At 43.3% G+C, this 18,837-nt stretch overlaps 1 long non-coding RNA gene across 1 annotated transcript in view; it reads right to left on the bottom strand.

Moving 5' to 3' along the window:
* Positions 1-4,873: 4,873 nt before the first annotated feature.
* Positions 4,874-18,837, bottom strand: part of LOC123937161 — a 57,879-nt gene continuing 43,915 nt past the window's right edge. The window contains exon 3 of the long non-coding RNA XR_006817427.1: positions 4,874-6,869. This is a non-coding gene — a long non-coding RNA (uncharacterized LOC123937161). The remainder of the gene's footprint in view (positions 6,870-18,837) is intronic.

Here is an 18,837-nt window from a genome sequence, read left to right as displayed (position 1 = left end):
GTCATCACCCAACAGCGGAACTGGGGATGGAGAATAATTTCAGGTGGGACCAGAGGTGAAGTCCTAGGTGAGGATTATTGCATCCGATGAAGAATGTACAGTACACAGAACTCTGTTGTCCTTTCCTTTTTACTTCTTGTAAGTTCTAAAACAGTAAGATGTTAAAATTTCCTTCTAGGGCCTTTCAGCTAAAAAAGAATCCATCTTTGGGGTACCCGGGTAGCTCAGTCGGTTGAGCTTCTGACTACTGGTTTTGGCTCAGTTCATGATCTCAGGGTTGTGAGATCGGGCCTCAAGGGCCTCCGCACTCAGCACGGAGTCCGTTTGGGACTCTCTCCCTCTGCCCCCACCTCGAATAAATAAATAAATCTTAAAAAAACAAACAAACAAAAAACCATCTTCAGTTCATCTCTGCAAAGTCAGCGGGGGGTGGAGTATATGAAATTGGAAAGTATCTTCCCTCTGACATTTCTATACTGATAGGTTCAGAAATCTTCAATCCAACCAACTCTTCCTTCCTCCATACAATCTCATAACCCTTTTATTTACCAGAGCAGGTCAAGCTCATAATCATAGCTTTCCTCAGAGATGGCAGTTGTGCTGTTGACTTGAGAGAGATTCCTGCTGAGTGCCTCCCAGAACTCTGTCATCCACACCGTTTCTTGTTGGGAGTGAGGTCAGGGTCCTAAGAATTTTCTTCTAGTAAGATCTTTGTCTTATCCTGTCTAGCTCTGGTTATCATCAAAAGAGAGCCTGGGCCTCCACTGCATAGTTACAAACAATTACAGTGGAACTCTGGTAATGGAAGTACATGTTTTCTCGTACACTGTCAACCCTCCATAGAACTGCATAATCACTTTTTTCCCAAAGACTTATGTTTCCCAAAAAAGCCTAATTGCAAAAAGAAGCACACGAAATAAGCTTTTGATTTCTCAATGGTTTTTATCAGCTGGGTTTTTTCAGATTATAAAACTTTGAGACAAGGTCATTGCCCATCCTGACCACAGAAGGTCAAGGAAGTCTTTGTCATTTCATTTTTTTTCCCCATTTTTTTTCAAGTCCTCATCAATGATTTATTGTTGAACACTACTATGGACCATGAGATAAACTATACAGGAAAGGAGAATCTTGTTGCCGAAAGGTATTAAGGAAATAGAGTCCTCTGAGATTATCTTTAAATAACTGGGGGAGGAATTGAGAGAATAATCAGGAACTATAAATTTGGTTTTTGGCATGGGCACTGAACCAACGTAAAACCATGTACAGCTGGTTGACTATCCGCATGTTTTCATTTTCCCATTCATATGTAACAGCCTTAGGTAAAATGCTCTAAAAATAAGCCAGATACTATTTCTAATCCTGAAGTCATCCTGAACAGTATCCCCAGAATGGATATCGTCCTCAATGAAAATCAGGTGATTTGCTAAGATTAGGAGGGGAAATAAATCTGCTAAGTAATGCTTATGTCATTCACAAGAAACCAAATTGAACACCAAGAGACATTATGAAGGTGTAGGTGTTCCTATCCACATAGAGCGTTGGGAGCCAGTAATGAAGGTAGACTGTAGATGCAGTTACCCAGCTGAATATTTAAATCTGTCCTTATTTGACTGCGCAATCACACAGCCAAATATATTCAAGGGTGGTTTCCTTCATAAGAAAAAAAAGACTAACTAAAGTGCTCAAGGATGACATTAGCTCAATTTTATGTTTGAAAACTTAATTGCACCCAAGTGAGAAAATACAAAATGAAAGTTCTCACCGCAACAATTGAGTCTTCTGGTGCCTAGGAACGAGGACAGATTTTTGCCACACATGTTGGAACTCAGTGTGATGTTTGTACTGACTGGGAAAATGCCTGCAAACCCATGACTGCCCCTTTCTGATAGCCTGAAGGAAAGCCTTCTTTTGAGATTACTCGGAGGTTTTCTCTTGAGAGTTACATCTAGGATTTGTACTGTGGATTGCGCCAACTGAAGCAGGGCAGAGAAGGTGGCCACTTATTGAATATCCTACAAGATAGGAACTTACATGAATTTTATGTGAAAGTCATTTTGTAAATAATTTCGTCTTTCTGTGTCCTCTATTCTACGTCTACTGAGACAAGCCTCTCAGTTCAAAAAGACGAGACAAACCCTGTGATGTGTGGAAGTGTGGTCAGGTCCTGTGGTCCTGTCACCAACCTTGCTTTGTCACTGGAGCACATGAGTGAGGTGAGAAGCCACTGACTGTGGTGACCTTCAATCCTTTGCAGTGCTTCTGGTTTAAATCCTGATCTGTTCCTTTCCTTTGGAGAGCTCTGGAGCCTTAGAAATGTCTGACGTGGCTTCTTCACACCCAAACCAGCCTCGAAGAGCCCAGGTTCCTCTCTCCTTTCTACAGAATTGTCTTCTGAGTTCCTCGGGCCAACTGGACTGTGGGAATAGTACTAGGAACTCTTACTGTCTTTCTGAAATACCTTCTAGAACCCAGGAAAGGGTAAATGAGCTCTGTCTCATGAAACAGAGTCTGGAGAACTTTCACCTAGAATTCCCCTGACATGACTTAATCCCTTCCCGCTGAAAGCAAACATTGCCTGCGTCACCACCACTGCCCGCTTCTACTGTCTGTTCTTCAACCCTTTATTCAACAAACTCTAAGCGTACCATAGCCCCAGTCTCTCTAGGACCTTTAAAGATGATTAAGGTACTGTCCATGCCCTAAAGGGGCTCACGCTAGTTTGACAGATGATGTATGTACAGACACATATCCATAAAAATCAGCTAGAAGATAATGAGTGCCGTGGGAGAAACCCAATACCATGAGGGTTCAGATTTGAGGGGCGGTCTCAAGGAAGGAGGGACAGTTGAGCTGGGCCTTGAGCAGGAAGAATATGGCACCCTGGCACGGGGAGCCACAGGACACTGGTGCCATTGATGGGACATCAGTAGATAAAGAGGAAAGACAGGGATTTGGGGGGGGGGTGGTTGTGGTGGGTGGGTGCTATGGGCTGAGGCATAGCAGGTAGGAGGTAGGGGTGACATAATGCCCTGGTTCTGGACATGTCGAGTTTGAAATTGCAGCTGGAGATTCCAGTGGAGGTTTCCAGCAGGCAAAAAGAGCAATCCTGAGAAAGTTTAAACTTGGGATCATGTCTGCACAAAGAGGCCTGCTGAGATATTGGATGTTGCTTAGGAACTGGAGCTAAGCCCTACAGTGAAGCAATTAACACTAAGCAACAGATACTAATGTCTTCGTTACTGGCAGGCAGGCCATATACCGAAACACAGGGAGAAACAGGGTTTTTTCGAAATCTGGGGAGACTCTCTCCTAGATTAGAAGTGCTCCTAGATTACCTCCAAATAAGCCTGGTCTCTGGTAAGTGGATACTGGTGGGACATTTTGTACAGTGATCCCATGATTAAAAGCTGATCTGTCCCTTTAAATTAAAAAAAAGAAAAAAAGGATGCTGCACTTTTCTCCTCATCCAGCACTGTTTTGAGGTTGACGTCATGAACACCCCCTTTTTCTTCTTGCCGTCTGGTGGACCCCATCTCCTCCGAATGATGTAGATGCGTGTTCTAGCCCTTCTGTGATCTGTCTGCTGCTGTACTATTATAAGCATTATCGATCACATAATCCATTAGGGCACCATTCACCATAAATAATTTATCCCTTCAGGCATGAGCTCGTCTCTGCCACAGATGCCATCAGCAAGAATCCCCTTCAGGAGGTTTGGGCTGGGGGGGAAAACAACTGCGTTCCAAATGTAGTTTAAACACGCAAGGCCCAGGGAGAAATAAAAATAATGACTGAGCAAACCTCATGCCTGGAGACTGGATTCTACTGGGGATGGTCCGTCAAAGAGAGGACAGATCTGAAGTTCTTCCGGCCAGCGCTGCTCCCCCCAAAACCATGTTGTCCTGACAAACAGATATAAGCCTGTCTTCGTAGCTGAGGGAATTTGTTTAGGCGACATATCAATATTTGTTGAACACACTAGAGCAATGCTAAATGTTATAATTGCCGGTGACTGGCGAAGCTGAGGGGAGGGTAGGAACAGGCAGCAGAAGACACAGTACACCTGGTCTTGTAGCTGCACAGACCTTAAAATTCCATTGGCCAGGGGCGCCTGGGTGGCTCAGTGGGTTAAAGCCTCTGCCTTCAGCTCAGGTCATGATCCCAGGGTTCTGGGATCGAGCCCCGAATTGGGCTCTCTGCTCAGCAGGGAGCCTGCTTCCCACTCTCTCTCTGCCTGCCTCTCTGCCTACTTGTGATCTCTCTCTGTCAAATAAATAAATAAAATCTTAAAAAAAAAATTCCATTGGCCAAATAGGAAAACACGTGTAATTAAAAGGACAAGATGTCCGACAGAAATAAACAGAAGAGCGCAAGAGCATTAGAGCTCAGAGTGCATAAATAACTTGTGGCGGGGCATGGAACAGTGACAGAGTGCTCAGACCTCAGGCTTTCAGCAGGATTGCAAAGAAAGAGCCAAAGAGGAGAGGTGAGGAAGAGAGATGTTCTTCTAGGCGAGGAGGATGGATGGGCAAGAGTGTTTAGCTGGGAGCTCATGAATCACGGGCGTCAGCAAACAGATCTCCACTGGGGCAGAAACTCTATGGTGTAAAAATCTGAGAGTAACAAGTCAGGCTGGTGGAAGGGGGCTGCTGGGTTGTGGCTTCCACGACAGCACAGTCAGAGGGAGCTTAGATAAGGCAGAGAAGACCTGGGGAAATGTCTTCACCCTTTTCCCACTTTGAGCCCTTCTCTTTTGAGCTCCCTAGGACTTCCCTGCTATTGTAGGTCTTGTAGAAAAAAAAAAAAAATCATTACTTATAAGATGTTTATATACTAACCCTCGGAATAAGTCAGAGTCAAGACAAGAAAACAGCCCAAGTCAGGTAGTTCACTAAAGGGAATTAATAGGGGAACTAGCCACAAATGGGCTGGAAGGAGAGAGGAGCCAACAGCAGCTGCTGAGGCAGCGGTTAGCAACAGCTGGAGCTGGAGACACCAAGGGGGAAGAGCCTGGACTTCCTGGAGGACATGGAGCCATGGTCAAGCTGCGTGATAGGAGCTGGGCCCATAAAGGAAACACGGACACCACGAAAGACAGCACCTGAGGCCAAGAGAGGGGTGGAAATACCACCACTTCGCCCCTTCGCCTGCCCTTTGACATCCTGCTGAGGCCTCTCTCTGGCCTAACCTAACTGGAAGCCAGTTGGTAAGGAAACATAGGCAAGGAAGTTTGTACATTTGTAGATATCAGTAGTGGAAGGGTAGGGAATGATAGCTTATTCCCTTGATAAGCAATACAACATTTGCAGACAACCCTCAAAGGAAAGCAATGCCTCTCACTTGCAAATGGATTCAAACTGGTGGAATCAAATATCCAATATTTTGAGGCAATATTTTGGGACATGATCTTCTTAGAGACTCTGCAATTAACAATACTCTGTCCACCACCCGTCCTATAGTAGAAGAGCTGAAATCAGGATCACAGCTTAGCTGGGGAGTTGCTGAGGTCTCTCTTGAGGGGTCTGAGACTCCTTCCACCATGACTGCCCTCAGGTTAGCTCAGGAGAAGACTCAGTCAACACCTGTCTGGCCCAATGAGAGGGCTTCAGGCTCAGTGAAGGCTCAGCAGGAAATGACCAGTCTATGATTTCCGCTCCTCTGACTCAATTCCAGAGGCAAAGTCTGATGGCCCAGAACTCTCCAGTGTCCAGTTCCTTACAAAGGTCCTCTGATGTCATTTCTGGGCCTCTATTGTTTCTTGGAGACCTCGCACACCTCGGAGGAGCATTCTTGACTTGTCTGATTCTCTTAGGCCTTATTTGAGTAATAGAGCAAAGCACACACAAGTTTTACCAAAGAGGCTCACACCAAAGCATTCTAAGGCCCAATGGATGCTCTTAGTGGGTCTCCCACAGAAATCCTGTCCCCAAGGAGATATTACTGAGTAACCTTTAGAGTCATATGCCTTTCCGTTAAATAGTTCAAAATTTCAAATAGTGGTCACAACTAGGGATGATAAGAAGACAGAGAGACTCTGTTTTGTTTTACCCCAAGAAGCTAATGTTGATGTACAACACATTCATTTAATATAGTTCACTTAACATGGACTGATCCACCACAGAGCAGATGGCCTTACAGAGATCTGATCCCTGCCCTTATGCCAATTCAGTCAGGGCCAGAAAGAGAGAGTCAGATGCTTGCTGGTGGCCGCCCAGGACTGTAGAGGCAGAACACTGATTTTCAAGAGTGGGATATGATCACTGCTCCGTTCACCTGTTTGGTACTATTGCCGCAACACCCTAATCCTTAAACAGAGCTTGACAAAACAGGCTTGTTAAGCCAGGCTGCTAATTGTGCTGGTAATTAAAAATTGGCCGTCCTCAGTTTGGCTCACGTTCCCTACCTCGAAACCTTCCAAATCGGCGTTTGCCTTTCACAATGAGCAAAACACCTGCTCTGTTTCCCCCCAGTCATTTTCCAAAACTTTCAAACGCCCCTGCACTGCTGCTCTGACAGAGCCGGGAAGGACGTCCGGGATTTCATTCACAAAGAAGGCAGGTGCGCTGCAGGCAGCAGGGCTATATATAGCCAGGGACGACCGAGGACGACCGCTGACGATGCTCCAAGGAGCTGAGGGCACGACCGAGCTCGCGGCCTCCTCCCAGGCTTCTCGGAGGACGCCCCGTTCCGTTCAGAGTTTCTGGCTCGAGGAGCCTGAGCATCAGTTCCTGGGGGCTGAGGGCCACGTGGTGGTGTGCGGCTTGCAGGCTTGTCTGTGCATGCGCGCTTGTGCGGGCACGTCCACGCGGAGCTGATGCGTCATCCTCCTATATTTACCCAGTTGCTGTTTTGCTGGCTCTGAGAAGCATCTGTAAAAAAAACAAACAAACCAACAAACCAAAGCTGCCTCCTGCTAGGCAAGCTGTCTGAGCTACTAGACACGCGCTACTCTGTGTGTGTGTGTGTGTGTGTGTGTGTGTGTGTGTGTGCGTGCGTGCAAGGAGGGGCTGTGACTCCCGGAGCGCCGGGTCACCGAGGAGACGCCCTCTCCCTCCTCCCATCTGGCTGAGAGTTCACCATAGAGGAGCACGCGGCTTCCGTGCTCTAGTCCGTGGCCCTGCTGTCCTTGCTGACTCCCAGGCAGGTCTGATTGGGAGCCGTACGATGTGAGCAGAATGAACATCCGCCTGGGGAAGGGAAGCTGGCCGCTCCAGCCTCCGGGTCAGGACAGACTGGGACCAGCGGCCACAGTGAGGAAGGAGGACCTGGGAAGTTAACATGAGGTGTTGGAGCTGAAAGGGATCACTGGTAGCATCTACTCAAGACTGTTATCTCACAGCTGAGAAAACCAAAGCCAAGCAAGTAGTGCCATCCAGCACCAGCGCTTGACCCCGAAGCGGGGCACTTCTGAATCCCAGTTCAGTGACTTTCAACGACCCTGGACCCAGCGGCTAGAGCCTCAGCTCAGCTGCAGGCCGTTCTCCAGCAAACATCTTTCAAAACAGAAGGCCCAAAGATGATGGGCCAGTGACCGTTCACAAGTCTTGGCCAGGGAAGCCCACTGGTAGGCAGCAAGAAGTGTGTTGGTAAGGAGTGATGAGAAAGGTCCCTCTCCATCAGATCTCTGGCTTGTGCTGAGGGCCACCTGCTAACGTATCCCTGTCACAGCTCTGTGCTTGAGCCTCGGTCATATCCCGCTGTGCAGGGGGGTCACCTCCTGGATACATCCTTTCAACAATGACCACTTTAGACTTTGTGGGCTATCTCAGCGTCAGTAACCACAGGGTGAGTCAGCCTAGAAATATCCAAATGGAAAGATCCAGAAGCGACTGGGTGGCACAGTCGGTTAAGCCTCCGACTCTTGGTTTCAGCTCAGGTCATGATCTCAAGGTCATGGGATTGAGCCCCACATCGGGCTCCGTGCTCAGCATGGAGTCTGCCTGACTGAGATTCTTTCCCTCTCCCTCCCCCTCTGCCCTTGCCCCCTGCACACACATGTACTCTTTCTCTCTCTCTCAAATAAATAAGTAAAATCTGAAGGAAAGAGGGAAAGAAAGAAAGGTAGATCCAAATAAATCTGGGCTTCTTTGCCATTCCTTAAAGCCTATGCCCTCATAATAACTTATCCAAGAAAAAAATAGATCCCACTTCAAAATCCTGAAGAGCGACAAAAGATCTTTAGTCAAGCTTTCCTTGATGTAGGTAAGAAAGAATTACTAAGAACTATTGAAAACTTGCTACAAATCAGCTTCTCCATTCTGTTCTCCCCCAAATCTCACACACAGCACACAGAAGCTACTCAAATTTCTCTTTCCCACTCTTGCAAAATCTCCAGCCCAGGGCTGCTTCTCCGACCCGACACTCCCTCCTTTCCCCACTCTTGGGATCCTTCTGGGCCCTGGAGCTTTTCTTTGCTCCCTTAGGTGGTTCCATGCCTTTTCCTATGTAAATCAAGTCACTTCTTTTCACTTTCTCCCAATTCTACTTTCTACCCACTTCCCTGAGCTGCTGGGACAATTGTCCTCAAAGTGTGGGGAGAGGAATGGTTGTAAATTCTTACATGTTCATCCTTGCCACATGAACTATCAAGTCAAGTTGATGTGCAACTAGTTGTACTTGGTTGGGTTCCTCCATTATCGAATTCCTAAAGTGCCAGAAATAATACAGTATTAATCAAAGGCTCCCTCAATCTGATGCATCCTTATTTTTTTTTTAAAGATTTTATTTATTTATTTGACAGAGAGAGAGATCACAAGTAGGTAGAGAGGCAGGCAGAGAGAGAGAGAGGAGGAAGCAGGCTCCCTGCGGAGCAGAGAGCCCGATGCGGGGCTCGATCCCAGGACCCTGAGATCATGACCTGAGCCGAAGGCAGCGGCTTAATCCACTGAGCCACCCAGGCGCCCCTGATGCATCCTTATTTTAAAGAGGCTGCTGCTGCTTCGCAGACACAGAAAATAGCCAGCTTCTCCCCTGGACAGAAATGATTTTAGGATGCCATGGTGGGTGCGTTCCCAGCTACTTAGCTGCTGCCAGCTGGATTCATATCTCCTATTTCATGAGGTTATGGTCAAACCTTAAATCAACCCCAAAGAAAAATAAACCCTTCAAGAGCCTTCCCTCTCCGTGCATTAGATCTGTGTCCCTGTTTTACCTGAGTAAGAACTCAGTGCCAAAAGCAGCAACCAGCATGCTCAGAGCATTCAGCACAATCTCTGCCATTGGAGAGAATCTTTTCTCTCCCTTGTAGGGGTCTGGCCTCAGACCAAATCATGGGAACTCTGACCCTTGTGAAAGTGTTGGCAAGTGGCTGCAGCCCCTCTCTTACCCTGCTTACTCTCCCATGAGGGCCAAGTACGCCCTCATCTGCTTGGTAAGTCAGAAGGACTGAGCAGGAAACTCCGCCCTTTCTTTCTCTTTCTTTTCTGGATCTCCTTGGCAGAGGATGGATGTGTTTTGCTTATTTCCTCCTTCCCCAGTGGCAGGCAGGAAGAGGTCAGAGTCCTCCTGCTGCTAGGGCCAGCTCTAAAGTCCTAGCTCTCGCTGTGTTTCAATGGAGGAACAAAGTAGACGCAGTCCTTTTGCTCTGCACCTACATTCTACAGGGCTAGCCCCCCCTTTCGGGGAGATGCGCCAAGTTTTAGACTTGGGAAAAAAGCACTGGGGAGTCTGACTGTGACCACAATGAAGCTCTACTCTTCAATCCAGCTTTATCATTAATAAAACATATTCTTAAAATCTCCATCTGTCTGATTTCTGCAATTGTTTCTCCGTAGCACTTGTGAAACCATAATGGCTGCCTTTCATTCAATTAAACTAATATTCAACTATCTATTTTGTACATACCCCTAGGGAGGGAGCACATTAACTCTTTCCCTTATAATGAGTTCACCTAGATCATGCAATTAACATTTCCCAACCATTCACCATGAGTGAGTCTTAAACCAAGTGAAATTGTAGGGCCATCCCAGGTAAGTTCCTAGGATGGTATCAAGGGTGAGGATGAAGACAAGCTCCAGGATACAACTTACAGTGGATTTTTATCTCAATGCCAGACAACCTGTGAAAGACCTCCCTCCTCCCCGTGAACCTGGACTTGGGTAGGTAGCAGCACAGTGGTGTGTTTAAGTGTGTGGCTCAGGGTCAGCACTTGAGTTCATCCTTTCTCCACTTCAATCCTAAGTCTGTGGGCTGGGAACTTATGCTCTTTTTTCCCTGATAAAGATTCCTTATCTGAGAAATTGGGACAATATCTCCTACCATTGTTGCAATGAGGGAATTGTGTAATGATCTTAGAACAATGCCTGGCAAGTAGTAAGCCCTCAATAAATGTTAGTGATTAGTGGTAGTAGTAATAAAATAATTTTCTGTCACCAAAAATATTCCATCAGGATGCATCTTTAGAATGTGTCAATGAAAAAAAAATGTGCTTTGCTCTTAAAATAATTGTTTTATAAATATTCTAGAATATTCTTAAATACCTTATTTAAGAGAGAAAGAGCTATAGTGCTTTCTAGCAAATATGAATTGTAATTTACTCATTAAAAAAACAATACAATTTTTATCACTTTCCCCACTCACACCATCTCAAGGAACATTTCTTAGTGCTTTTAACCAAAGACACATGTCAGACGTAAGATGTAGTGACACCTGCCTCCTGAAAGTCTTGACATGGGCCCCTAAGTGGGGGCATTTCTAATTTTGAAACGAGCTATGTGGTTCAAAGCTCCATGCTTTCCAACAAGTAGATGATTGATAAGACTTTCTTGTTCACTGATCAAGCCTGGTAAAAAGGAAACACAAGAACTAAAAATACCGTTTATGTTTGAACTAGGGGCACTGAAAGTAAAAGGAGACCCAGATTTACATATATGATTACATAATTATATATTTAACTGGTAGTTTGGAGTAAAATTATCCTTAAATCTGGGGATTTTTTTGTTGTTTCATCCCATAAATTTGTAGTTGTTATCACTACAGGGCTGAATAGTTTTTTTGCTGATTTTCTTTCTTTCTTTCTTTCTTTTTTTTTTTTTAAATTCAAGGTACTGGTCATTTTACCACTTAGAAATTTTGCAACCTAGAGAACTACCAAGAAAGAAATTCATTTGGATGTTAGATCAGCCTTTATGTGAATTCTCTATAAAACTGAAATGACATCTTTCATTCACTAAGTAAAGGTGATGTAATAAATGCTGGTCACGTAGGTTCTATTCCTCCCCTCCTGCTGGAATGCCCAGGTGACAGTCTCCTGAGAGTCCCTCCTGATGAGTCAGTTCTCCATCTTTTCATGCCAGGAGAGCCTTTGATGTATTTGTCATAAATTGTTGCATTTCTCCTTGAACAAATAAATTAACAGTCACTAGCCTGAAGTTTATCCTGAAAGCAAAACGCTACCAAACTGGAAATGTGGATTTTCAGCTTAGCATATGAGCTAATGTGGAGTGTAATGAGAACAGAAAATTCATCTGTTTTATTGCAGATCTTCCATCTGTACCTAAGGGATAGGAGTCTCAAATCCAAGTTGCCTAGGCTAGTATCCTGGCGGAGGCGACCATTAAATTTAAGACTCTCTTAATAATTTACAAAGCAAAACCAAGGAAAAAGCAGCAAGTCATCATTTTATGGAAGAATTGGGTCCCCTTCTTTATGCATTTTTGGGATGCTAGTGCTTCCCATGAGTGAGAACTCAGCACCATAAGAGAAGCCGAATATATCAGAAGATAACAAAACATCCCAGGCTGATTCTTTCCTGTGCATGAATCTCCAGGAGACAGGGGAGCTAGAGTAGCAAATGTAGAAGTTGACAGGGCGGCAGGCCAGCTGTTCGATGGAGACCCTAGTGTCAGGAGCAATCAGAGGACAATGAGATGACCAGGGTCAGAGGGCCCCCGAGACCTGAGATTCTGTACAGTCATGAATGTCCCGGCAGTTCTCCAGGAGGGATGGCTATGTGGCTGCTGAGATGGCTCCTTGTCATTTCTTACTCTCCTATCTATTCTTACAGTAACCCCCTACTGCCAAATAAGTCTGAGTCCCTTGAACCCAAGAGAATCAAACACTGGATCATACTTTCTGTCAAGAATCTGAGGGTTAGCAGGCAAGCCAGTGTCCCGTAGTAGGTTGGGACTCCTATGTAAATTACCTGGTTCTCTGACCCCAAGAAATCCCCCAAAGAACGTGATATTCTCTCTCCTCAGCAAGTGAAATAATAAAAATGCAAATCTCTAATCTTCCCCTGGATGTCAACAGACATTCCTTTTCTAGGGGGAAGTGACCTTTGAGTAACGGTACAAAGTATAGACTGTAGCTTAAACATTTTAGAAAGGGAGAGCATGGCCAACAATCTCTAACATTTATTGCGTATCTCCACAGGTTCTGTGCTCTGTTACCTAATCTGATCTTCACAGCAGCCCTTTGTATATCTTCATGAGTATTGGGAGGTCACAAAACGAGGAAGTGGCAGAACTAGGATTCAAACTCAGTTTTAATTCCAGAGCTTGATCTCCTAACCAACATGACATAAACGCTCAAGAATATTTCATCCTGTCTCTGAATGGGACATCTTCTGTTTCTGGTAACGTCTCTCATTAGCAGGTCCAAGTCGTAGCTCACACCCAGCCTCTTTGGGCAGCAAATAGGTCCTCTCAGTGTGTCTACAGTGACACCCACCCCGTCTGGTGAAATTTCGCTGGTTTTCTGTCTTCCACTAACAAATCACAAGGATAACCTTCTCTTTGCATGCTCTTTGAACACTTTAACCTAGATTTCTAGACATTTCTCCCTTCCCTGCTTCTTGCTTTTTGCTTCCATTTCCAAGAGATTCCTGGTTTCAGGCCTTCCTTCCCCCAACGCCCCAGGGGAGAGAAGCAGCGCTGTATTGTGATTGTATTAGACATCAGAACCAGGCAGCAGCTTTAAGATACCGGGTCCCTGTGAGCCTTCTGTGGTGGTGAAATACGGCCCAAACTAAGAAAATGAGTCCCACAACCAGGCATCTGACCGCAGCTCTGGAAAACGTCAGACAAAATGTGCTGTCCCCTCAAGCTTAGGCCCAGTCAGTCAGTCGTGGTCTCAATGGCAGAAACACCAGCTAAAAACACACATCTCTGCTGTGGTGATGTCAAGGACCTCTCATCAACACACCGCCACCAGGGCCTCAGTCCACAGAACTGAATGGGAGAACTGCTGTAATTCTCTAGATTGTTCACTTTCGGGGCACCTGGGTGGCTCAGTGGGCTAAAGCCTCTGCCTTCGGCTCAGGTCATGATCTCAGGGTCCTGGGATAGAGCCCCGTATTGGGCTCTCTGCTCAGCGGGGAGCCTGCTTCCTCTCCTCTCCTCTCTCTCTCTGCCTGCCTCTCTGCCTAGCTGTGATCTCTGTCAAATAAATAAATAAATAAATGAATAAATCATTCACTTTGGGGACATTTTCATGCAGATACTTATTTGAGTTTCACAGGATCCTTCTTACTTACAACCTGGTAGGAGGCCGGGTCAGGAGGAGGACAGTTTCCCAAGTCAATGGCCACTTCCCAAGGAGGAAATCCATGGACTTTTTTTTTCTCTCCTAGCTACAGATTCATAAATATTCTTTTTAAAATTATTTTTAATTCAAATTCAGTTTAGTTAACATATAGGGTATAATTAGTCTCAGATGTAGAATTGAGGGATTCATCAGTTGCATCTAACACCCAGCGTTCATTCCATCACATACCTCCTTCATGCCCATCACCCAGTTACCCCATCCCCCCACCACCTCCTCTCCCACAAATATTCTTTAGTTGTTTGTAACGCAAATACCAGCAACCATTTCAATTTATGTATGTAGCACTCTGCGTTTTCCCAGAAACAGGTTTGCTTTTACATGAACCTTTCTAAGAACACACCTCCTGCTTAAAAGAGTCAAATTGTGCCTTTGTTTCAGTGTCTTCATTGAAAAAACTGCAGAAAGATCAAGAGAGAAAATAGGGATTCTCAGGGAAGCACTAGACAAGGGGAGCTAATGCAGGGAGGGGGGAGAGGATTTTCAGAACACCTGGGGGATTTATTCAAAGTGCTTTTCCCCTGCAGGCTCCACTACCCTACTCCACCTCACCCTAGAAGGAATCATTAGAATTGAAGGCACACTGAAGCCCTCAGATGCACCAGAGTGGAAAAAAATCTTTAGTAACTGGAATCCAAAACATTTTCAACAAAACAGAATGGTAACCAGGTCCCTGGGAATTGAATCCTTTATTAGCAGGCATGATTCTCAGTCTACAAATTACGACATGCAAGCAATATTAAATCTCCATTTTCCAGAAGTCTACTATATTGACTTGGAACTCCAATCTCTCCAAACTCGTGTGAAACTATAATCTCTGCCATTATTGAATACCCCCCTCCAAGGTCATGTAGGGCATCCGGCATATTCTGCAGTGTGACGTTATCTGTGGAGGTGGAGCACTCTGGTATTTGTCATTTGTCCCATAGGTTTCCGCTAAGACTTGCATTATCTTTGGTCCTAAGGGCTTTCCAGGACTGGTGGCACTCTATGCTTCCAAGTCACAGCTAAGACAGGGAAATCTTCTGTGAGGTAGCCTAGGGGTCTTGTCTGTCTACGTAGCTCATGCAACTCTTCCTTTATGGGTTCCTGCGGCTCCCATTCCAGCTCTATTCCAAGATGTCCCCTGATCTCCAGTCCTCGTCAGGAAGTACTTTCTAGTCTGGGAAAGAGTCTCGTCCTTCTGTTACCCTCTTTGCTTCTTATAAACCCTTGTGCTCTTCTTTCCCTGCAAATCTTCTAAGTTCTACTATAGGCTCAGGGTTCTGGAAACAGAAATCAGAAGTTCTTGGAAGTTACATCTCCTTTCTGTCCCACATATAACTCCCCACACCCCCCACCAATCCCCCAAACTTGAGGCACTTGAGCTCCAAGTCTGAGTAATAGAAACATACAGAAAACATGTAAAAACACATAAATAAGTGGCCCCAAATACCCCATCACATTTTTATACTCTCTTCATTAGTGATTCCCAGTTCTAGTTTTCAAATATCCCTAGAAAAATGTCTTTTGGCTATTATAAGAATCCCCTAAAACTTTTAAATTTCTTTTATTTTTCATCATGATAAGTGTAGTTTTTAATCCCCATCACCTTTTTCACCCATTCCCCCCACTCCCCTCTCCTCTGTAACCATCAGTTTGTTCTCTATAGTTAAGAATCTTGGTTTATCCTTCTCTTTTTCCTTTGCCTGTTTGCTTTGTTTCTAAAATTCTACATGTGAGTGAAATCATATGGTTTTTTGTCTTCTTTGACTGACTTATTTCACTTAGCATAATACTCTCTAGCTCCATTCAAAGAGCTATCGGACAATATCAGATAGTCTAACATATACATAATTTAGACTCTCAGGAGGAGAAAAAAGGAAGAATGGACAGAAGTAATATTCAAGAAGTAATGGCTGAGAATTTTCTAAATTAGTGACAAACACCAGACCTCAGATCCAAGAGGTTTAGAGAAACACAAGAAAAATTTAAAAACAAAAACAAAACAAATAAAATAACTAAACAAAAACACTAAGACATATGAAAGACAAAATCTTGACAGAAGTAGTGGAAAAGAAACATTACCTACAGAGAAATAAGGATAAGAATTACAGAAGAATTTTTGTAAGAAACTGTAAAATAGAATATCTTCAGTGCGCTGAAAGGGGAAAAAATGTTACTTCAGAATTCTACATTAGATTTTATTTATTTGACAGACAGAGATCACAAGTAGACAGAGAGGAAGGCAGAGAGAGAGAGGAGGAAGCAGGCTCCCTGCTGAGCAGAGAGCCCGATGTGGGGCTTGACCCCAGGATCCTGGGATCATGACCTGAGCCAAAGGCAGAGGCTTTAACCCACTGAGCCTCCCAGGCGCCCCGAGATTTTATTTTTAAGTTATCTCTACACCCAATGTGGAACTCAACCCCGAGATCAAGAGCTGCATGCTCTACTGACTGAGCTAGGCAAGCACCCCTGGAATTTTAAATTTTAAAACATGACTAATGGTTGTGGTTAAAGCCAGAAATTTAAGAGCTGGAAAAAGCATTGTTCCTACCCTTACAATAAGAAGAAAAAACTGAATAAGCTTCAAATTAACAACTTTTATAGTACCTATCAGAGAACTAATACTGCAGGCTGCAAGACTTTAAAAGGCTTACAGGAAGAAACAGGATTCAAGCATTTGCTTACCTGAGACAGATGCTGCCAAAACCCATACAAGCTGGTAAGAAGATTAAACCAGAAATGTTTAAAGAATTTCTAAAGGCCAAGTGTGGGCTAGCACTAAAGTGTGAAGTCCCAGGGGGCTGCAGACATAGGATGGTTCATACCCTCTTGCAGGTTTTTCCTCTGGGAACACTGGGTGCTCATAGGGAAGATCAGGGAGAATCCTAAAAAAAATGTCCTGTAAGGTGCTAGCTGGGGAAGAAGAACAGCAGCCATTGTCCACTGTCCAAATGTCACCCTGATAGATCTCCTTTATCTCTTCTACCCAACAAAGCATTAACCTATAGCAGAAAGAGGATCAAAACTATACCCTGAGAGTATTGGTAGAAATTAACTCTAGCTAGAAGGGGAGAATGAGGGTGGAGAGATAGGGGGAGAAGTTTCTCCATTGGGGAAGGGATGAGAATACTTGCTAAGGCCAGCACTACAGCTGGAGAAGGGGCAGGAACACCTGAGACCCTGATTTCTAGTCTCCATCTAAGATTGAGGCTTCATGAGAACAAAAGAGGTCAATCCTCTGCCATCTACTACCACCATGCTAGCAAGAGCTGCTGTGTAATACAGCTGAGAGAGCTACAAGGTATAGACCTTCTCTGGGCATCAACCTAAATGAACACCCCAAACTCTCACATCAAAGGCCTGGCAAAAAGGAAAGTCTTGCTCTTCTCTGAGCATAAGAAACATTGTTTTAGTATCTATTTTCATATACAATATGTTCAACTTTCAACAACAAAAGTATACAGCATACAAAGGGGCAAGAAAAATCATAGTCTGGAAAGATAAAGCAATCATCACAACCAGAATCAGACATATGTTGGATTTATCAGATAGGGAACTTAAAATTACTATGATCAATACATTAAAGATTCAAATGGGAAAAGTAAATAAAATGCACAATCAGATAATTTTATAAAGAAATTAAAAATGATAAGAAAATCAAATGAAATGTTAGAAATCGAAAACTCAGTAACAGGTATTAAGAGTACCTTTGAGAGGATCATCAGTACACTTGACATAGTTAAGGAAAGAATCAATGAAGTTGACTATACATCAATAAAATGTACCCAAACGGAAACATAAGGAGAAAAAAAAGTTGGGGAAAAAAACAAACAGCACAAGGTATCAAAGAGCTATCGGACAATATCAGATCTAACATATACATAATTTAGACTCTCAGGAGGAGAAAAAAGGAAGAATGGACAGAAGTAATATTCAAGAAGTAATGGCTGAGAATTTTCTAAATTAGTGACAAACACCAGACCTCAGATCCAAGAGGTTTAGAGAAACACAAGAAAAATTTAAAAACAAAAACAAAACAAATAAAATAACTAAACAAAAACACTAAGACATATGAAAGACAAAATCTTGACAGAAGAAGTGGAAAAGAAACATTACCTACAGAGAAATAAGGATAAGAATTACAGAAGACTTTTTGTAAGAAACTGTAAAATAGAATATCTTCAGTGCGCTGAAAGGGGAAAAAATGTTACTTCAGAATTCTACATTCAGAAGAAATGCCGTAAAGTATAGAAACAATAAAGACTTTGTCCAACAAACAAAAATGTAAGGACCTACCTATAAGCAGCAGACTCATCTTATAAGAAATATTAAAAGACATTCTTCAAGGTAGGAAAAAATGACATACCTCAGAATATTAGATCTGCACCAAAAAGCAAAGAGTATCACAAATGGAATACATGAAGGGCTTATAAAATCATTTTTATCGTATTTAATTTCTCTAAAAAAATAACTGACAATTTAAAGCAATAATATTAACAATAAATTTTATGTTTATAGCATATATAAAAGTAAAATTATGAGAGGGAGAGAAAAATTGGAAATATACTCAGAGATTTTGTAACTATACGTGTAATAAGACAGTATTATTTGAAGGTGGATTCTGATTTTTAAAAATTTTATGGTATACCCTAGGGCAACCATTAAAAAAGTTTTTAAAGGTTGGATTAAACCCAGAGAAGACAGAAAAGGCAAAAAGAAATAAATAACAAGTGAAAAAATAAAAAACAGCTACTAAGATGGCAGATTTTAATCCAATCATTTCAGTAATCATCTTTAATGTGAACAGTCTAAACATACAAGTTAAAAAGACAGAAATGATCAGAATTGACTTTAAAAAAACCCACCTGGATTCAAGTTTATGCAGTCTATGAGAGACTCACTTTAAATAAAAGGGCATATTTAGGTTAAAAATAGAAGAATGGAGAAAGATACATTATCCAAACACTAACAATGTATTTATATTAATTTTAGACAAAGTAGGCTTCATGACAAGGAATATCAACAGAGATAAAGACGATATACTGCATTATGAAAAAGAAGTCAATTCTTGAAGAAAAGATAACAATCTTAAATGTGTATGCACCCAAAAACAAGCTTCAAAATACATGAGGCAAAATGGGCAGAACTTAAAGAAGAAACAGACAAATATACAATTTTAAATGGAGACTTTAACACCTCTCAAAAATTGACAGAAGTAGGTAGAAAATGAGTAGAAAGAAAATCAGCAGAGCAATGCCATCAACCAACTTGTCCCATTTGGCATTTATGGAACACTGAACTCAACAGCAG

The sequence above is a fragment of the Meles meles genome, chromosome 2, assembly GCF_922984935.1.
Source record: "Meles meles chromosome 2, mMelMel3.1 paternal haplotype, whole genome shotgun sequence".
Lineage (NCBI taxonomy): Eukaryota > Metazoa > Chordata > Mammalia > Carnivora > Mustelidae > Meles > Meles meles.
The sequence above is the reverse complement of the archived record's forward strand: the minus strand, read 5'-3'. Positions and strand labels throughout refer to the sequence as shown.